Source organism: Varroa destructor, unplaced genomic scaffold (genome assembly GCF_002443255.2).
Source record: "Varroa destructor unplaced genomic scaffold, Vdes_3.0 BEIS01000004.1, whole genome shotgun sequence".
In the NCBI taxonomy this organism is placed as follows: domain Eukaryota; kingdom Metazoa; phylum Arthropoda; class Arachnida; order Mesostigmata; family Varroidae; genus Varroa; species Varroa destructor.
This window is the reverse complement of record NW_019211457.1, coordinates 40,676,304-40,694,605: the sequence shown is the minus strand read 5'-3', so window position 1 is coordinate 40,694,605 and position 18,302 is coordinate 40,676,304. Positions and strand designations below refer to the sequence as shown.

Sequence of the window (18,302 nt, the reverse complement as noted above, 5' to 3'; positions counted from 1 at the left end):
TAGGCGCACCTGCCTCTACTGGAAGTGGGGAGAGGGTGCCTCGTTTATCTCCTATCCCTAACAGCGTAATGCGTGTGCTGTGCCAGGCGTCTTACACACACTATTATAGGCGTATAAGGTATATAGCGACAACATAGCGGGGGCTTCGCCTGGTGCGGCGTGTGGACTGCTCAGTTACGGTCGACGATGTAATATTATGTTCACCATGACCGCGCTGCCATCACTGCATCCTACACGCAATTCCTTTTATGGCCGCGATCCGAGTCGTACAAAAACGGCGCGTTTATAACGGCCAGCTGAACAGTAGTACTCAATAGTAAGGTGAATGTAGAAGCAGAATGTGGCACGATGCCCGTCGTGCTCCAATGGACGACCAACTCCACGAACAATTGTTCCCGAGTGAATAAATAAGACCGAAGAGAAACGTTCGTCTTGAAGATAACTATACAGTCACCAGTGCTAGTACCAGCGAAAAACGGCCATTGAAATTTAATTAAATTCCTGCATTTACAGCAGAACCATCAGCTAGACAGGCCGTTCAAGTGAAATCGCGCACGTTGCTTGCCCTTATACTTTCATGTGAAATAAACTCCGTCTACATATTCTATGTTTGAAAGGTAAATGATACAAGTGTCATCATATCCTATGTTTATAGATTGTGTAGGCGCGGTAAACAATTGTTCGATGCCTGATGCTTTCCTCAGTAAGCCTATTGTTTACTGTATATAGAGAAATATACAATAAAAATAACTTCACCCCGTTCCACAAACGACTGTGTCTAAAAAACGATACTCACTTTATTTTAGTTTACTCCGTTTCGAGGCTTATTATTTAAAAGCCTATTTTATAATCTTCATACGTATAATATTTCTGAAATTACAAGTGGAACCCTTTGTATTGTGTTTGTTGGAATAAACAAACAGTGGGTGATGTTCCGTACAAATGTATTAATCTTGACAAAAAAACAAAAAATAATAATATATATATGTATATTCGACTAAATAGAATCGTATGGGTTCACAACCGAGCCTAAACAACATTTTACTATATTAATCGAGATCACTAGTGATGGTCTGCACTAGTGCTAATGCTCGCCACCTTTGCTATGTTGTCTAGCAACAAATCGGTTTTCTGCAGAGACGAAGCAAGCCGTCACCGACGCCCCGTGGGCGTGGAAACAAGAGGGTGGCTGGTCGACCTGGTGGGGCATATGCAAGATCACATACACATGTCTCCGCATATGCCGCGTACACATGACGCTGCAATATCTAGCCAGTATAATAAGATCTGGAGGAGTGAACCCCTTGCTTATAGCCTGTCTGTTTCCATGTTGTCCCTTATCTCATCAGGCCTCGCTCATTGACTGCAGGGAGTTTCCCTAATTCGCAACGCTTATGGCAATACTAGCAGCATCCGCTGTTCCTGAGGTCTGTTTTGGAAGAAAAATGTTAACGAAATCGTAATTGCGGGACACCGGACACTAAGGCGAATCATTCTCAGCTTTAAGGTTACTTTGCTAACGAGTCGCGAACAACAGCGACATTAACAGTAACTCAGAAGTAAGTTGAACGCAACGAGTACATTTTCGTTAGAATCCTGTTTAAAGTTAAATCCGCCATTGGGCCGTTGGACTAGACAAGAGTTTATAGAAACAGAAATAGGAAGTCAGACAGCATGCGTATTGCATACGAATAATTCATATCGTATAGAAGAATATTATATCGTGACGATGCCTCGGCCTGCAAATATAAGACGTGCACCGATTAAGTAGATACTTTGCTCAAATACGATTGTAGTTCTACCATGAAGTATACAGGTAAGTACTGAGGTTATATACAGGTAGTACTGCTTGGAATGATCACTAGTCTAGTGCCTGCTCTATATCAGAACCTTGGACGCAAGGAGCTACAGTAAAGTTGCTCTGATCTTAGCACCCAGATAACAACATACACGTGATAATTATTGAACGTTAACGGTAAACTTTATCATCTTGCTTATCTAGCGCGTTTCAAAATGTCGTTACACTAGCCAACGAAACTGACGGCAAAGATTGAAAAAAATATGTGTATACGTTATATTGTGGCGGACTTTTAAATGTTCCCGTTCCCTCGTAACTTTTGTTTCTGTAAACGTTCTCTGCTTTAGAAGTCTGTCGTGATTTCACTGCGCAATGAACTGAATTTTAGCTAAAGTTTGAGCTCGAAAAATGGGTATCGCTAGCGAGGAAGTTCTTTTTTGGAGCCCTCAGCTATTCCACCAGTGTGGAGGTTACAAAGTAGTGTTGAAACAACCCGAAATATTTTTGCCGTTTATAGTGCAAATTCCACGCGTCAGACGACTACTCAAAGATAGTTTGCGAAATTGGAACTGAAGGATGGACTCCATTCTCTAAGACATTCGAAGTTGATGAGGTATTCCTATAGGCATTTTTGAAGAACGATGGCAGAAGAATAAAGCAGAATTGGTAGAGAAGATGGACTGCAGCCATAGGGTTATTGACAGATATTTCGAATATACAAGATTTATGCAATAGGTTTATATTAAATGTATGAGATCTAAGTTCCTAAGCTAAGTGGTCAAACACCGTCTTTAATTGTCTTTTAGCTCTTAATCCAACACCCGAACTGAAAGAAGTGAAACCAATAAATGCATAGAATAGAAAGCTATAAACAACGATATGTATACAGTAACCCAATTGCATCTAACGAACAAGCCTATACAATAGAAAAGACCCAATAAACTAGGTAAAGTCGTCCTTCTCTACATCAAGAGAAGGTCCTTTTGCACTTCCGGTATTATCTGGACTTCGTGCTGGCGGCTTACCGAATTTCCTAATTAGTGGTAATAATCTATTTCGAAATAACAAGGTCTCAAAAATGAATTAACTGAGTTTTTCATTGCTAGGCTCGAAGGTTCTGACGAAAGGGAATCAATAGATTGGTTAGGTTGAGGGATGCGAAAAGGTCGTAGAATGTGACGGCAAGTACACGATATCTTGATTTGTTTCTACAATTCGAGTAAAATACTGTCTCTTTATATTGAAGCAAAAAAAGACGAACATTATTTGCAACTTAATGCTAAAAATATATCTATTAGCTTAAGGAAAACTGTAAAAATCAACGTCAAGTACCGTTGATATTATCACATCATATTAACTAAGTAAATAAACAACAGTTAATATGAAGTATACAATTCTTCTGAAGCTTGATACAGCAATTGCCGATTTTTATCTACGTATAAGTCATTTGGATAAGCTTTATAAATTTCGGATTTTACACCTATTTATTTCGATGTATTGCCGTGGCCGATTATCTATTGGCAGATGCTAAGTTTGGGTGAATGTGTACGCGCGCAAGTGTACGAGACTGGTTTATAGCCCTGTAACGCAGTGTATGTGTCGGGAGGGACAAAGGTTTCGATGCCGTTTTCGGGGGGTTAGTAGCAGAGTTCCTTTTTCTAGTTTCGCTTAGCCTTGCCCTATTCTAGGTGTTGTAACAGTCCTATGTCGCGTGCACGGTCTGTCTAGCTAGCTATCCAGTCGGTGAAGCCAAGGCGCTCCACTCCGTTCGACGGTCTTCCATAGGTGGGTCCCGTTCTTGCCTGCGCACTTGCAAGTTGGTAAGTCAATATTTGTGCCACACAGCAGTCCGTCCACAACAGCCGCAACTACGGCACGGGCTTCGGCGCCACTTGATGAGCGCCGCATACCCAATCAGTCTTTCGCTATGTGCCTCTTTGCCTCTCTATGCTAGCGTTCTTCACTTCCGTTCCGTTGTCCTGCCCCCACCAATTCGCCGTGAATCGCTTGTGGGGCTTCAGAAGTAACTAGGTGCCCTTTTTCGTCATCCCCGCCAGCTCTGAGTGTCTTCTAAGCCCACATCTCCAAGTCATTCACCCCTTTTTGATTGAGGGACTGTTTCGGCTTAGACTCTAGAGGCAAAGCCCGTCCGGACTAGGTTCTTCGTTTTCTTCTGTGTTTGCTTCGTTTATAGCGGGCGACGGGAGACGTCTAAACTTTTAGGTCTTGCTGGCAGCCCGCTGGGTGTGTTCCCTCAATCGTCATAGTTGCTTGCCTGCTGCATGATAGCAGTGGCAGTGGGAAAACGAATAAAGACAGAAAGAGAGCTCAATGCGGAATGGGACGGATCGTTTTCCCTACCGGCTTCTCCATTCTGTTCCTCCCCTCTCCCGCATTCGCTGCGGACGTGTGTGTATTGGTTGCTCAGTCGTTTCGAGTACTCTGGTTACTCCACTGGTACGATCGATTATGGCCAAATATTGGACGAGCCCCATCGAGGCTTGGTTACAAGCAAGGGAGTTATAGGAAAATAAGACTAAGGACGGGTTCAGCGATCGGCTGGCCTTAAACCGCGTCCCAAATCTTTCAGTACTCTAGTCCTCCATCAAACTTCTCATTGCATACCTCCACTTATGCATCGGGCTGCTGCCGCTACGCCGACCGGCTAGAAGAGGTGAGCTAGTTCCTCAACTGTTACATCCATCTCCGTGTTACTAAGACGATAATATACATACACTCACAGACACATGGTGACGCGTATGGATAACTCAGCATAATGTCCGCAAGGCGTACGTCGATATTATGTGGATAGGCAAGTTCGCATATCGGTGCCAAGCCATCCAAGTCCAAAATAAATTTTACTTTGTGATTTAATTTATAGCAGAATGTTTATATTGTTAGGGACCTGCGTGACTCTGTTATAAACGTATTGTTAAAGGTCGACAGATAATTTAGTCAGCTTAGTTTTTACCCTCCAGTCTATGTAAATTCATTATGAATAATTACTGAAACAAAAACAACAATTTGCGCACTCTAGTCGATATTTCAGCATCTTCTACAAGCAATGCCCGGAAGCCCATGCTAGATATAGTATAAAACATCTTCAGATGTTACTAAAGCATGATAAGTGAACTAAATGGGCAGGTGTATTTGAACGTCTATGTGACCTTCTGTCGCTGTGCCCTTTATCGTGCATTGGACGTAAGGTTTCTAAGTTAAGATTGTTCATTTATCATAAAAATGTGTTTAATCTATAATAAGAAAATTAGTAGTATTTAAAAAAAAGTATCTGAGCTTAAACTGTTCCCTTATACCAAATAATTGGCATGCAATTCTTGCAAAGAATTAAACAAAATGCAGACAGAATACTAATATTATTAAGTTAGAAAGTAATTTCGGCAAGTTGTTAACTTCGCTGGCTGTATTCTTAATTACTTGTTTGGCTTGAAACCTAGTTTGTCGTTTTTCTAAAATACTTTTTTACTGTTGGTTTCCTGCAGTGTTTACGGATTGTCTGCAGTTATGACTACGGGATTACATCGTATGACCGAAAAACTGCATATTTAAGGTTGCTTTCTTTACTACATCCGTCCTGAAGTAACAAGGTCAGCATTTCCTGGGGGGTGGCTTCAGGTCTTCAATGCTAAAGGCGAATGAGAGACTACGTTTCTAAGCCGTACAAGGAGGATAACATGGATTTATTGTGTAAAAATTTTTACCTAGCCTACTCAATACCTCCGTGCGCAATTAAGAGTTATTTCCCGCATCGTCCAAAATTACCTGCATCCGCCAGAAGAGGTTTTGAAGACAAGGAGAAATTCGATTCGCAGGAACCCAGCAGAGGTGGCATTCTCGATGGTATAAACATCATATGCATCTCGCGGCACGGGAAAAGGAGTCATTTCGTACACCCACCCGGTCGGTATCGGAAAGGAAAAACGATGTTTAACGAAAATTTGGTTGTATAAAAAATCTTACGAGGTTAAAGACTGGTCGATGTTTTTGTTGTAAAACAACATTTAGCCATACGTGACTTTAGCGGCCTTGAGAATTAAGCGACCTTGACCTTAAACGGAATTCTTTTGCAGCCAGTCTTTCAACCCAGATTGTGAACCCGTGAACGCCTTCTTAGTTCGCTAGAGAGCCTGTTTAGTGTTCGCATGGTAGAGAAAGGCTATTAGAAACCAAAAAAAAATGCATGTATAAACATTAAGCAGCCTTTAATATAAATACAAAAAATGAAATTACTTTCTGACCAATATAATATTTTCTAGATATATAAGGTAAAGATGGTTCTATCTAGATCGTTCTAATATTATTATTATATTGCTATCACAACAAAAAACAAGATTAGGTTAGATACAAGCAAGTTGCCAGCGGGCATAATGGAGCCTAGAGGGCGTCTCAAATATGATATTTGACACAGGCAGCTATCTACGAATTATTAATAGTAAATTAAACCTAGGACACCTGCCTTTGTTTAATATTCTTTAGCTAAAAAAATTTTTTCTACAAGCCGTTATAATTTTTGGATCAGTCATGTCAAACGTCATGACAAGTTACACTAACAAGTCTTAATACCGCTCTAGAGATACAATAACAAATCGCACTCATTTCATCAAATGGGTCAGTTCTATGAATAATGATCCTGTGGTTGTAGGCCACTAAACAATATTTTTCAATCTCTAAGTTATCTCGTTATTGTTAGTGGTAAGTTTCGTAGATTTAACTAATATTTGGTAAAAAAAAAATCAAAATAAAATTTGCTTTTTTTTTTTATATAAATTTAAAAATTTTTTTTTTTTCTACTACTGCTAGAAGCCGTCACTGAGTGAAACACACCTTAACATATTATTATATAACAAAGAGACACATAATGACTCTGTTTAATCTTTAATAGATTCTTTATATAATCACTTCGATCAAAGTGTTGATGACTATAAAGATTAAACAGAAAGTTCAATTAAACTTTCGCCTGCCAAAGATCCTGCAAGTACGAAATATTCTCACTCTCACTTCTCGTCCCCGCTCGGGTAAAAACATCGGCCTTTCCACGCTATACTGTTCCATTGCCTGACGTGTTACTAGCTGCAGGCAGCTACAACCCATCACTCGATTTGAATTCAGAACTCACAACTCATTTGGGTTGGACACCGCGGATGGTGCCGGAGATCCGGGTGGTATCAGCGAGTCAAAATGGTGATGAACATTGACGCCGGCCGTGAACGAACTTACGCTTACTTCCTTCAGTCTGTTCTTACAGTGAAGGGCCTTCTTGTATTAAGAAGTTGATGGAATAAGGGCGTTTAAGGCAAGTGTGGCGAGGGAACGAAATACACGACGGGCGATGGACCGAAGAAGGGCTACATAGCTAAACTTGAGATAGAAGACGCATGAAAAAAGAGTACACAGAGGACAGGCTTGCGAACGGAATCTCGATGCAAATGGGCTGCGACGAAAGAGAAATTAAGAGAGAAGTATCGAACTTCCACACCAGAGCTTCCACGCCACTAAGGCAATATGTGCGTTTTCAAAAGCCAGCCGACCGGCGGCAACCAAAGAAGCCAAAGAAGGGGGGGGGGGGGGGGGGCTAGCTATGAGAAGCACTACTTGCTCATTGGAATGTGCCGGCTTACCCAGATTCCACGGCATGACATGGTTCCAGGGCCAGGAACCGCGGTGGTCTTGTAATCAAGCCCCGTTTATCTCCGTGACAAAGACCGCGCTGGCTGTGATTAACTCTTGTCAGATACTGAGGACCAAAACGTGCGGACCCCGAAATGATTCAGCACAGTAAATCCCTACCCTTTACATGCCAGCAAGATTAATATTAAAGCACCAGAATAGGAATTATAAAGAGGGGCAATAGAAAGTTATGCACAACACTCGACCTTGCGTATTTTTCATTTTTATCCCGTACATCTAGTCTCGAATCATTAAATCGTTTCGATGACGCAGTTGTTTGCTCTTGATGTCAAGTATCAATCATAGCAGGGTAAAAAGAGTGAATTATCGGAGGGCACTCGCGGACGTTGGGTGCGGTCAAATTAGGTCGACGAATGTGAAGCATCAGTGAAAGACCAGATCGGAACCGAGCGTAGAGTCGAACGCTGCCGGATATAGTTCACGGTCTCGAATAGAAACCAGAACGGATCAGTATTTAGGTCATTTTCTGGTAATTTGTTTTATTCGGGTTACTGGTCTCTGGAGCAACGGCCAACAGAAGCCCGTTTGGCCTCCAGCTGTTCCCCCTCGATGTCTACTGTCTGATTCGAACTTGTCATCTAAACTGTGATCAGGGACGTCGCAACGAGAAAGTCAGCCATTGTTCCTGTCAGAGTGTGCGTGTGTGCCCTATGGACTCTTGCTGATCATGATCTCGAAACGACATCTGGACGTCCTTCATTCTTTTTTTCCATAAATAAACGACCGTCTTTCTTCGTGAACCAAATAGAAAACAAAGAGGGCGACCGGCACATTAACAGCGCAAGAGGATTTCGATTACTTTTTTTTACCCGTCTCTCTCTTAAACGGTATCAGCATTACTAAACAATGATATTTTTACGGTTGTTTGCTAAACGATGGACTTGAATCAGAAATGATATTCAAAAAGTTTCAGCGGACAGATTTCAATTGCTTGGCTTATGAACTCTATTTGCAGACTAAGTCATATCTAGGGGCTGTATACTTTCATGACTCCACTGATCAATGCGCGCACCCCTTTACTGTCGATAGAAGATAGCACACGATATCGACATACGGTGTGACGAATAGCGGTATGTATTTTAGTTTTTGTATTTAGCGTTTTTTTTTGTGATCTTATAAACACCTATTAAGACTAAGGTTTATAGGATATAAACATTAATAAAACGACTTGCTATTTGAAACAGTTATCGACTTATTTCACTTCTCGTTTTCATCGCACTGCATTAGGTGTCAGCTCTTATTGCTGCATAAACCTTTTTATGAGGTTTCCACAAAATCCGCCACTATGATATCAATATGTGGACAAATCGGCGTATCGTTTTTTTGCAATATAAGTCGCATTAAATTCGACCTTTTTTTACTACCCCAAACCTTCGATATAAAATTAGACGCACAAATACTTCAATAAACAGTAGCTCTGCAATATGACTACTTAATCAACCTATACAGCGGTGCTTACATAAATGCGCCTCTTTATAGCTCAGTAAGGCTATTATATAATAAATCTACTCAATTTCAAGTACGTAAGCAAGCTCTACGGGATATATATGCAGCTCAAACGTTCCTAATTGTTAAACCTTAAATTATATTTGTCAGATGCACATTTATATCTAAATACATAGGAATATTATTACAGGCCGGACAGAAAGCAATTTGGCAACGTTGAAACCTTGCTCGAGTTTCAACAGGTTTCACGTCCGATACTGCATGGGCAGTGTAGTGTGGTTCATCAGTACTTCTTCATCTGGCTTTAAACTTCCGAACCAAGCTGCGTTTGCCGTATTTTTACATTTTAGCTGACTTACCAATATTATGCATGATCATAACGTAGAAGCTACCGACTATATAACTGTTGCTACGTTCTTCTACTTTTAAGCTCGGAAAAATGCAACACAAATTAGGTATGAGATTGAGAATATGATAACATTGGCTGAGATTGCTTTCAGAGCTTCCAATCTGGAAATTCAGATCCGAACCACAAAGCATCCTTTGCAAAAGGCAGATGACGCTGGACTTCAATCAAAATATGACCTAGCCACCTAAGGCACTCTGCGCGATCAAAAACTAAACAAATAATCTTTTTACACGATAACAGTAGACTTTATGCGCTTTTAACATTTCGGGAGATTTTGACAGTCTATGGACCTACATTTCTTGGGCAAAGCCCAGAGCTCGCTACATCAGATTATATTTCTTTAAATCTAAGCACGTCCTCGGTGGCATGTAGTTAAAAACATGAAGTAAAGGTACGAGGATAGGTCTATGATAAATGAATCGCTTTCACGGATGCTCCGTTCGTTTATTTAAGAACGCCGTAATGTCTGCACAGGAGGAAAATGCCAAAGTAATGCAAACCATAGTGTGACCAGCTGTACCTGGAGGCGAAGTCTTCGACGGTGCTTGTGAAATGGGGTGGATCTAGGGTAATTGACGAGAGGAGACCGTCGACGGAAAGCCTACGCTCAGTCTTAGAGGAAGTTCTGGGCTACCTTTTTTTAGACAATTTATCGTAAAGAACTGGATACAAGAGAGCTTTAGGGGCTCGAGCTTTCTTGCCTATGAGGGTGTCGTTTCAAGGTCTTATAGCGCTTGAAAATATAAGCCTGTTTTAGATTTCCGCACGCTTCGGTGAAAGACTATGCTGATGAAAGATCGCATAGGCTTATCCTGCAAAGGGACGGTTTGAACAAGCGCCCTAATCTAGCGAAAAGCCCAAGACGTAGGAGAAGGACTCACAATAATGAGACAACCTCGTTATGGGAAAATTTGGGCCACCTAGAGTCCTAATAATTTGAACAAGTAGGATCCATGCTCTTAAGGCTCAATATTTTAATGAAATATGTTAATATTTCGAATATCTCACCAAGATTTATTACACGCCCACCGATTTGCGGCGATCGAAATAGAGTTGTATTTCACGAAGATTCCTGTATACGGTGCAAGTGAACGGTAGCAGAAATATGTATATTTAACTTCAATAAAAAAGAAACATATGCTATATATATACATATAGCAAAATATATACAAACTCATATATATATATATATATATATATATATATATATATATATATATATATATATATATATATATATCTATATGAGTTTGTATATATTTTTTTACAATCGCATTGAATAATCAGTTTCGTTCACTCAGCGAAATATCAGGTTGACTTTTCGGCCCATCATAGGCTCCGATGCAACAACTTTTGCTATTATATGATATTTTTATATCTATATAAACGTTGCGTAGATACAGGTCGTTCGGTCCCGTATCAATGGGTCTGCCTTGGCTTCCCCTACATTTCCATTCCTTCTATCCCACGTGCTTTGCAAACTCGAGCCAACAATTTCGTGCGTTCGACTGTAGTCCATCGTCAGTGGCAGATACCGGAGCGCCCAACAGTCCGCTCCAACAGCCATGCAGAGCTCGTGACTGCTCCTTGCTCGATCACATCGTGGCAACGTCTTATTGAACCTCCATCAACGCAAGGCCACGCATAGATGCACTTGCCGATGGAACTCCATGATCGTTCAAATAAAAAAGCTTCTTTTTTTCAACAACACCGCACCCCTTGGTCTCTTACTCCGTGCTGCGCATTCTTACGTATGATCTTGCTAAAAGAACGAGGCCTCAAAAATCTGGCCTTGTTTTCTTACAAGCCGGTACGATCCGCGATCAGAACCACTACGTGTTGGACGCAACCACCAGTCACTCAATTGGGCATCGGTCATTCGCGTGGAACGGGTGCCAACTTCCGACGTCAGGGACCTACCCTCTGTGCACGGTGAATTCCGCTCTCAGGCGATGTCGTACAATCAGGCGCCAAAGCTAACGTCGCGTTCTGTAGATCTCCAAACGAAAAGAAGAACAGAAAGGCGATGAAGCCTTAGGGTGACAAAGAAAGGGGCCTCAGTAGAGCCACTTCTGCACAGCCTTTGCTTAGAGATCCTGAGAAACAGACAAACAACCTCAAAGCCGCATTGATCCGATTTAAATCCCGTCAACCCAGTCGGACTTTCCTGGCCTCCAGTTCCAAAACGACGACTATGTATTGAGTCTCGTAGAGCAACTCGTCCACTTCAGTCGGCACGAGATTCAGCCCCCACAGTTCAGCGAACCCAAGCTCAAGACGAGCCATGCTTAGAACAGCAGCGACTTGCACCACGTAGTTTTCTTCAGGAGAAAAAAGATACGGGTTTTTCCATGTCGTGCTATCTAGTAAAGTTGCCAGTGCCGGACGTCGGGTGTTGGGAGAGCTCGGAAAGGCAACTTAGGTCCCCGCGTAACCCGAAGTAGAAAAAAGCTATAATAGTGTAGAAATTGAGCTATATCATTGAGCGAGTGGGCGGAGCCGCCAGCCCCACGAGGCCTAAGACTTGCGGAGGAATGGGAGATAAAGGAGGACCAAGTACTGGCAAAAAATGTACCCAACCTCTCACTGCGTGTATACGAAGTGATGGCGTAACGACAGCGGGTTAAAAGATGATTCGTAGTGTTCTGATGCTAGCTTGCCACCACTACTGCCAGCACCGCCATTTGTCCATTGCTTGCTCTACGCCTTCCACTCGCAACAAAACAAAGGAATGAACGAAATAGATCGGGTGCTACAAACATATTGCATATTGTGCGTGGATGTATTCTTTCGGTTTATACCAGTAAACAAACAATATCGAGGCGACGTAAGACCGTGCCACACCAACGCGTACACAATTCATATTACCCCCACTATAACTATGATGGAGCCTTTATGGCTCGCTGGGGGGGGCACATATTACATGGCTTCTGCCTGGCTACCACATTTTGCGTGATGTTCGTTCTCTATTCGTTGTTTGCAGCATCTCTATGTGCATTTCAGTAGCGTAATATGCGTATGATCCATCTATGAGGCCGTCCCACTGTGTAAAAAACGGGAGCAAAATAAGAAGAGACGGCTTAGATGGGCCAGCTGAAATATCGAAGACTTTCGGGTGCCCTTTTCCAATGAAAAGGAGAACTGACGCATATATTGTTTCCCGTCGACTTGCTGTCTTGCCTCCCGCAGGTCAGTCACCGATAACTCGCCGAATTCCTGCTTCAAGACTCGAATTAAGTTGGGCAGATGGAGCCGAGACGGAAAAGCAGGAATGGCGATAAACTTCGGCACAGCACGCTTCAGTGAAGCTATGTATTCTTCCTGCTACTGTCGTTGTGTTTGTAAGAGAGTGCCCGGGCGCTAGCAAAAGATTCATGCTAGGGCAGATATTAGTCTGCTGGATTTTTCAATGTTTTTATAAAAATTAGAGAACGTTTCTGCTTCTGACATTGTAGAGTATAAGTTGCGGTTATTTAGAACACCTTCAAGATTTGTTGCTTGAATAGTAGAAGACGTTGTCTTTGGTCAGCTTAATCTAAAATCTACCGCAGTGCCATTTGGAGAACTAGCAACTAGCGAGTTCAAACTGAATTGCTCGCTTATTCCGTTAATGTTACTGCTGCTAGTATCTCTCGCATAATTCTAAATTTGTGCAAATAATAGTGGCACATTCCCGATGATAGCTATCTCGTCTCCGGGCATCTTGAAGACTTTCGAGTCAGACATATGGCTGTCGGTTCTGTTATGTTCCTTGTCTTTTCTAAGTATTGACGGTGACCGAGGAGCTCCTCTTTGTCCGATAAGTTCCTGCTTGCGCAAAGGTCTCGTAAGGCTAATCGGCTTTTGTGATGACAAAGTGAAACGAGGCCCATGTACAACAGGCCAACAACACCGCGTTTACGTCGATAAACCACTGGTAGCAGGAAAATCGTAAGTCCTCCATTACTTTCCACCTCAGTCTGCAAGAAAGCTTATGTCAACACTATTGTAGCTCAGTTGGGAAGACAAGTGTGTGAAGACGATCTGCACGCGTCCGCTGAGCTCGGGCGAAGTAGAGGAGGTCGGCCATATCCGAGTCAGGCGTTGCTATACCCAACCTGCTCTATAAGCTTAAGCGTAAGAGGACTGATAGGAAAAACAGTGAGTCAAACATGACAGGAAGGTGATCTGTCTAGCAATAGAAAACCAGGCAGGAGATGGCCCTATAAAATAAAAATAGTGATAGGCGCATGCTGTAGAAAAGGCTCACATTTATGTGGCAAGGTTTGCTTATCAAACCTACCATCTAATGCTTTACAGAAAATATATACCAAACTATAGGAAGATTCGTTCCGCGTCAAATGCCTCGCGCTAGGATATCGTTTTGATATTCAGCTCTTGTCTCGAGTTCATTAGTATAATTTTCTAGTGCAAGTACCTTGTAGCGTATCTAGCTATACTACAAAGCTTAAGAAAGTGGTTCCATATGCGTGACTCATATAGGGCTCCAAGTCTTACGCTTGCCAAAAATCTCGTTTTGCTTATTTTTACAAGGAGGACAAATACTAACCTCAGTGCTTCTGTTAGGTGAATTTATTATGTAATATAACGTATAAGTCCTTAGTCTTATCCTTTATATTTAATTGGAAGACGATTATTTCTATAGTACCGGCTAATTTGGCTAACTTTGACGTTGCTTAAAAATGCTCGTTTCATAAACGGGCGTTATGTATTGAGATTTCCAAGGCTAACCCGTTTGTGTAAGCCTATGACTGAACATTGTGAAAAGAGTTTTTATTACATCTTTGTTTACGTATGTCCGGAACTTATACGCAAGAGAAGCCTGGCCGACATAACCTATGCGGCTTTTGGATGTACTTTAGCTCAGGAATACGCTATTTATACAGGCCATGAATACTGTTGTTGTTGTACGACCTTTTTTTAAGTACCCGGTTTAATTTAGTAAATCATGTTTCATTATCGAGACACGATTTGAAACTGCTGCATTTCTCGAACACTCAGTCTTTCGAGCTTATTAGGAAATGTCGTCTTTTGCACTCTATCAAAAGCACGTAAAAAGTTCGAGAATATTATCATCTGGATTTCTTTAGAGCCTCCTGGCCTTTTTGAGAGTTGTTTTTTTTATGGCCCTGCCCTTTCTACAACCGAATCGTCGCTTCTACAGAATCGTTTTGTTGCATGCATTACATTCAGTATTTGAGACGTTACCCAACGCTTCAAACGGCTACCCCCGTTACGAAACAAAGTGGGTCGACATACATTGTTTCGTACATATACCACCGTGTTGTTCCTGAATTCAATAAGCAAACATATTATCACTGCGATACAATGAAAACATCTCGCTTGTGTGTGATATGGTAATGTTTTTACTATTAGACATGGCGTAACCTTGTGAACAGCGCTCAGACGCAGCAGATCTTCAAAACTGTCATTGCTTTGTATCAGAATTATTGCGGTTTTTCTTAACGTGTTTACGTATCTATGTGTTTTCTCAAAATGGAATCTCTGTAGCTATACGAGGAAACATTTTTTTAATTTTCCTCACTTTAGTTATTGAATTTTTTATACAAAAATATTCTGCCTTACTTGTGATTTCTACAGCTCTCATATGAGGCTGCCATATCCGAATAATCGGACGCAGAAGCGACGTTCTCCAATTTTTTTTTATCGAATGCAGGATACCTCTCGACCTTTAGGATTTCAATGCTATATCTCGCCGATTCTAATCAATCCGTGTTCTTCTACGAATTACGATATTGTTTATTAATAATTTATAGTTATGGCCGCATCGGAACGAGTTGTTTATTTATAGTGCTCAGAGTTTTCTCTAAATAAATAAAGTGTATTGAAGCTTTTGCGGTTTGCCGAATGTGATATTTTCGTATTTGACCTCAGAGAAGTCTGATATATCACTGCGGTCGATCAATCTGACTACCAGATTACGTTATCAATCAAGTAAATACGTGACAATGTTTTATGTATTTACTTACCAGTGACGAAATTTTCAATTATTGTAAAGAAGTAATTTTCTAATACTGTTCAAGTTCAATAGAGCTTACTAGATTCACCCTGTTAATTCTATATGCGTTATTCAATAGTAGAAAGATCTTGCAAGTTGCTAACTAACGAAAATGCACATTATTGGCGAGTACCGTATTTTAAGTTAAGTTTTTTTTTCAAGTTCTTTGTCAGTTTGCGCAGTCAAGGTCTCTTTCAGGATAATAGTGACCTTTCAATATATTTCCGTTAATCTTAAATGGACGATAGCAGTTGAAAATCTAGTTTTAATTTCGCTTGCTCGTAACATTGATTTTATATACTCTGTGCGCATTGCAGTGCAGCGTATCATCTTTATCTCCTTTACAGTTTGACTTTGGAAGACGAACACAGTCCGGCAGTGCTTTAGAAGTAATTAGTGCATGTTCGGTGATAGAAATAGAACTTGCCCAGTTTCCGTAACGCGAAATCGAAAAGTCTTCGCCCGTTCAATGGATTAGTCATGAAGGATTCCGCTTTCTATTTATCAAGCAGGAATAGAGGGGAAAAGTCGGAACAGGAGTAACCTTCACTATGCAGAACCTGTCAATTTTGCCACAAGCATGTAGGTACGAGCGACAAGCGAAGAAAATAGAAGATTCGTACCCTGTGGCATCACTGGCTCCTCACGACGAAACGGATTTAAAGAATTTTAGACTCTCCTTTTTTACTGAGGGGTCATTGATTAACAGGCTACGAAATCGGAAGCAGAGTGACAAGCAAATCGGGCAAGTCGGACTGAGACCAAACCCCTCACGATTCCTCTTTTAAGTTGTGTGCTATTCATGTGAAAACGTCGTGGCAATGGCTGCCAGGAAGGGTGGCACTAAGCGAATTAGGAAATTTTTCATTCAGCACTATCCGGCAGGGTGCGCGCCCTGCTCTCCATGTTACTCCACTGTTCACCAGCGCTAGTAACCCTCTCATCTGGCCCCAAAACGTCCATTCAACAAACAGTTACCTACCGGAACGGACACTTTCGCTCGACTACCGTTACATGATGGCTCCAGGTATATACCTTTGCTCAGCTGCGGCCTGTCTCCGATCGTCACAGGCTTCGCTATATGTCGACGTTCGAACTCTTATGAATAGAGCCCGGACGGAGCGAAAAGCGAACGAAGAAAGCCTGCAGGTACAGGAAACACCAGTGACTATATAATTATAGTCAGACACTCATACGTTGAAGTAAGCGTCAGTTACTGAAGGACACTTATACTATCAGACAGACATGTAGGTGTGATGTAGTATGCGATGACAGTGACAATGTATTTTTAATATGCTCATCAAGGTTCGCTCAAGTCTTTGTCTGCGAAGTTTGGATGACCTGATTGTCGACGAATGGGCACAGCAACCTGGGATGTTTTTTCGAATAGAGAAGAAGAGTTCAAAAATTGTCGGCGCGTCTTGCTCAGCGTGAAATGTGGAAACCATCAAAAACGTATGACTTCGGAAATTAACGTCGTATAATAAAAACAGGTACTTGCGTAGGTTTTATCTAGGAAAAACCGTTTTTCTCAATGTGTGATCTAATTTAAATCTTGCTAGGATTTTTCTTTATTCACAAACAACGTCGACGTACGTATGATGCTCAGGTAAAGGAGAAGATTATTAGAAGACATTAGGAGCTTTATTATTCAATCAATCCACCCCAGTGTTGATTGAATGATAAAGCCGTACTCATCTGGACCCCACTGACAGATCTGAGGACCCTGTTCCTCAGATAGGTAACGAACTGAAACGACAATGAAGATTAGATCAGCTGTTTTGATAATTAAATCCTCCAGTAACTGAGCAAGCTGTGACTGTGATATCATAACAAACAGAACGACGACAGAAAACTTGCTAAGATGTATATTCGAAACTGACGGCTGGGACTACCAGGAACGCTTAAGCGATTAGCAGTAATAGAACGTCCTCACGGTGGACGTACTAGAAAGCCCTATGTGTCTATAATAAACGACGCAACAAGCAGCGAGTATAAAGCATCGTTCAGACGTACTGCAATGCCTTCCGACCCGCGTGAGTGGCTAAACCTCCAATTCGTAATACAGTACCTAAATTTATCAGAAAAGGAACCTGTGGCTAAAAATCGTAACAACATGGATACTATGCGGCATTTTAGATATACGAAGAAAAAACGTAATGTTAGTTAGTAAAAGCAATCGTATTCGTGGTTCGGTTAGGGCTTTTGACTGTGTCGCCATTTACCACTTGTAACTTGCACTATTTAGAATAACGTCCGATGCATATATATAATTCAGCACAATACTTGATACGTGGTGTACGATAGTCGATGCTCAGGTTTCGCAATAGCTTGATTCGGTAAAATTACCATGGTACCTCAGGCATGTGCTAGTCGCTAAAGAGGAAATCTTAATTAGAGTATGTGTTTTTTACGACATCAAACACAGTGTATTCAATCATGTTCGTTCCATCTCGACCTCATAGAGACGTCTAAAAAACGTTGCGGAACATTACCGCCAGTAAAACACGGGCATAGTTTATCTTGTCCTTCTACTAGCACAATATCGTTAACCAAGAAGCCGCAGGTGGTCGTACAACTGAACGCAAATAAGAAATTCGATTGTTAACGTTTTTTGCAGACCCATTGACACCATGTGCCCGTAACGTGCAAATTTACTCAACCAGACGTCTACACCATACAAGAGTCCACTATTTACTGCTCTTATAGAATCGGATAAAATGTCTCAGGTTGAAAAAGTTCACAGTAGCCGACAACTCGTCACACTCTACATACAGCCTTCGTAAGGGACACACTGATGAGAGAGTGCCGTAGTACATGGTAAAAGTTGTTAAAAAAAAATTTCTAAATTCTGCCGTGAATTATGAATAATGATATGTTTTTAGCGTGGTGGTTAAGATGAGCGTATAGCAGCGGCGAGAAAA

At 41.5% G+C, this 18,302-nt stretch overlaps 1 long non-coding RNA gene across 1 annotated transcript; it reads left to right on the top strand.

Moving 5' to 3' along the window:
* The first annotated feature begins 163 nt into the window (after nt 1-163).
* On the top strand, nt 164-6,045 carry LOC111249446 (uncharacterized). Its single transcript, XR_002672915.2, has 3 exons — nt 164-617; nt 1,350-1,559; nt 5,299-6,045. It is a non-coding gene; the product is annotated as an uncharacterized LOC111249446 (long non-coding RNA).
* Nucleotides 6,046-18,302: the final 12,257 nt, after the last annotated feature.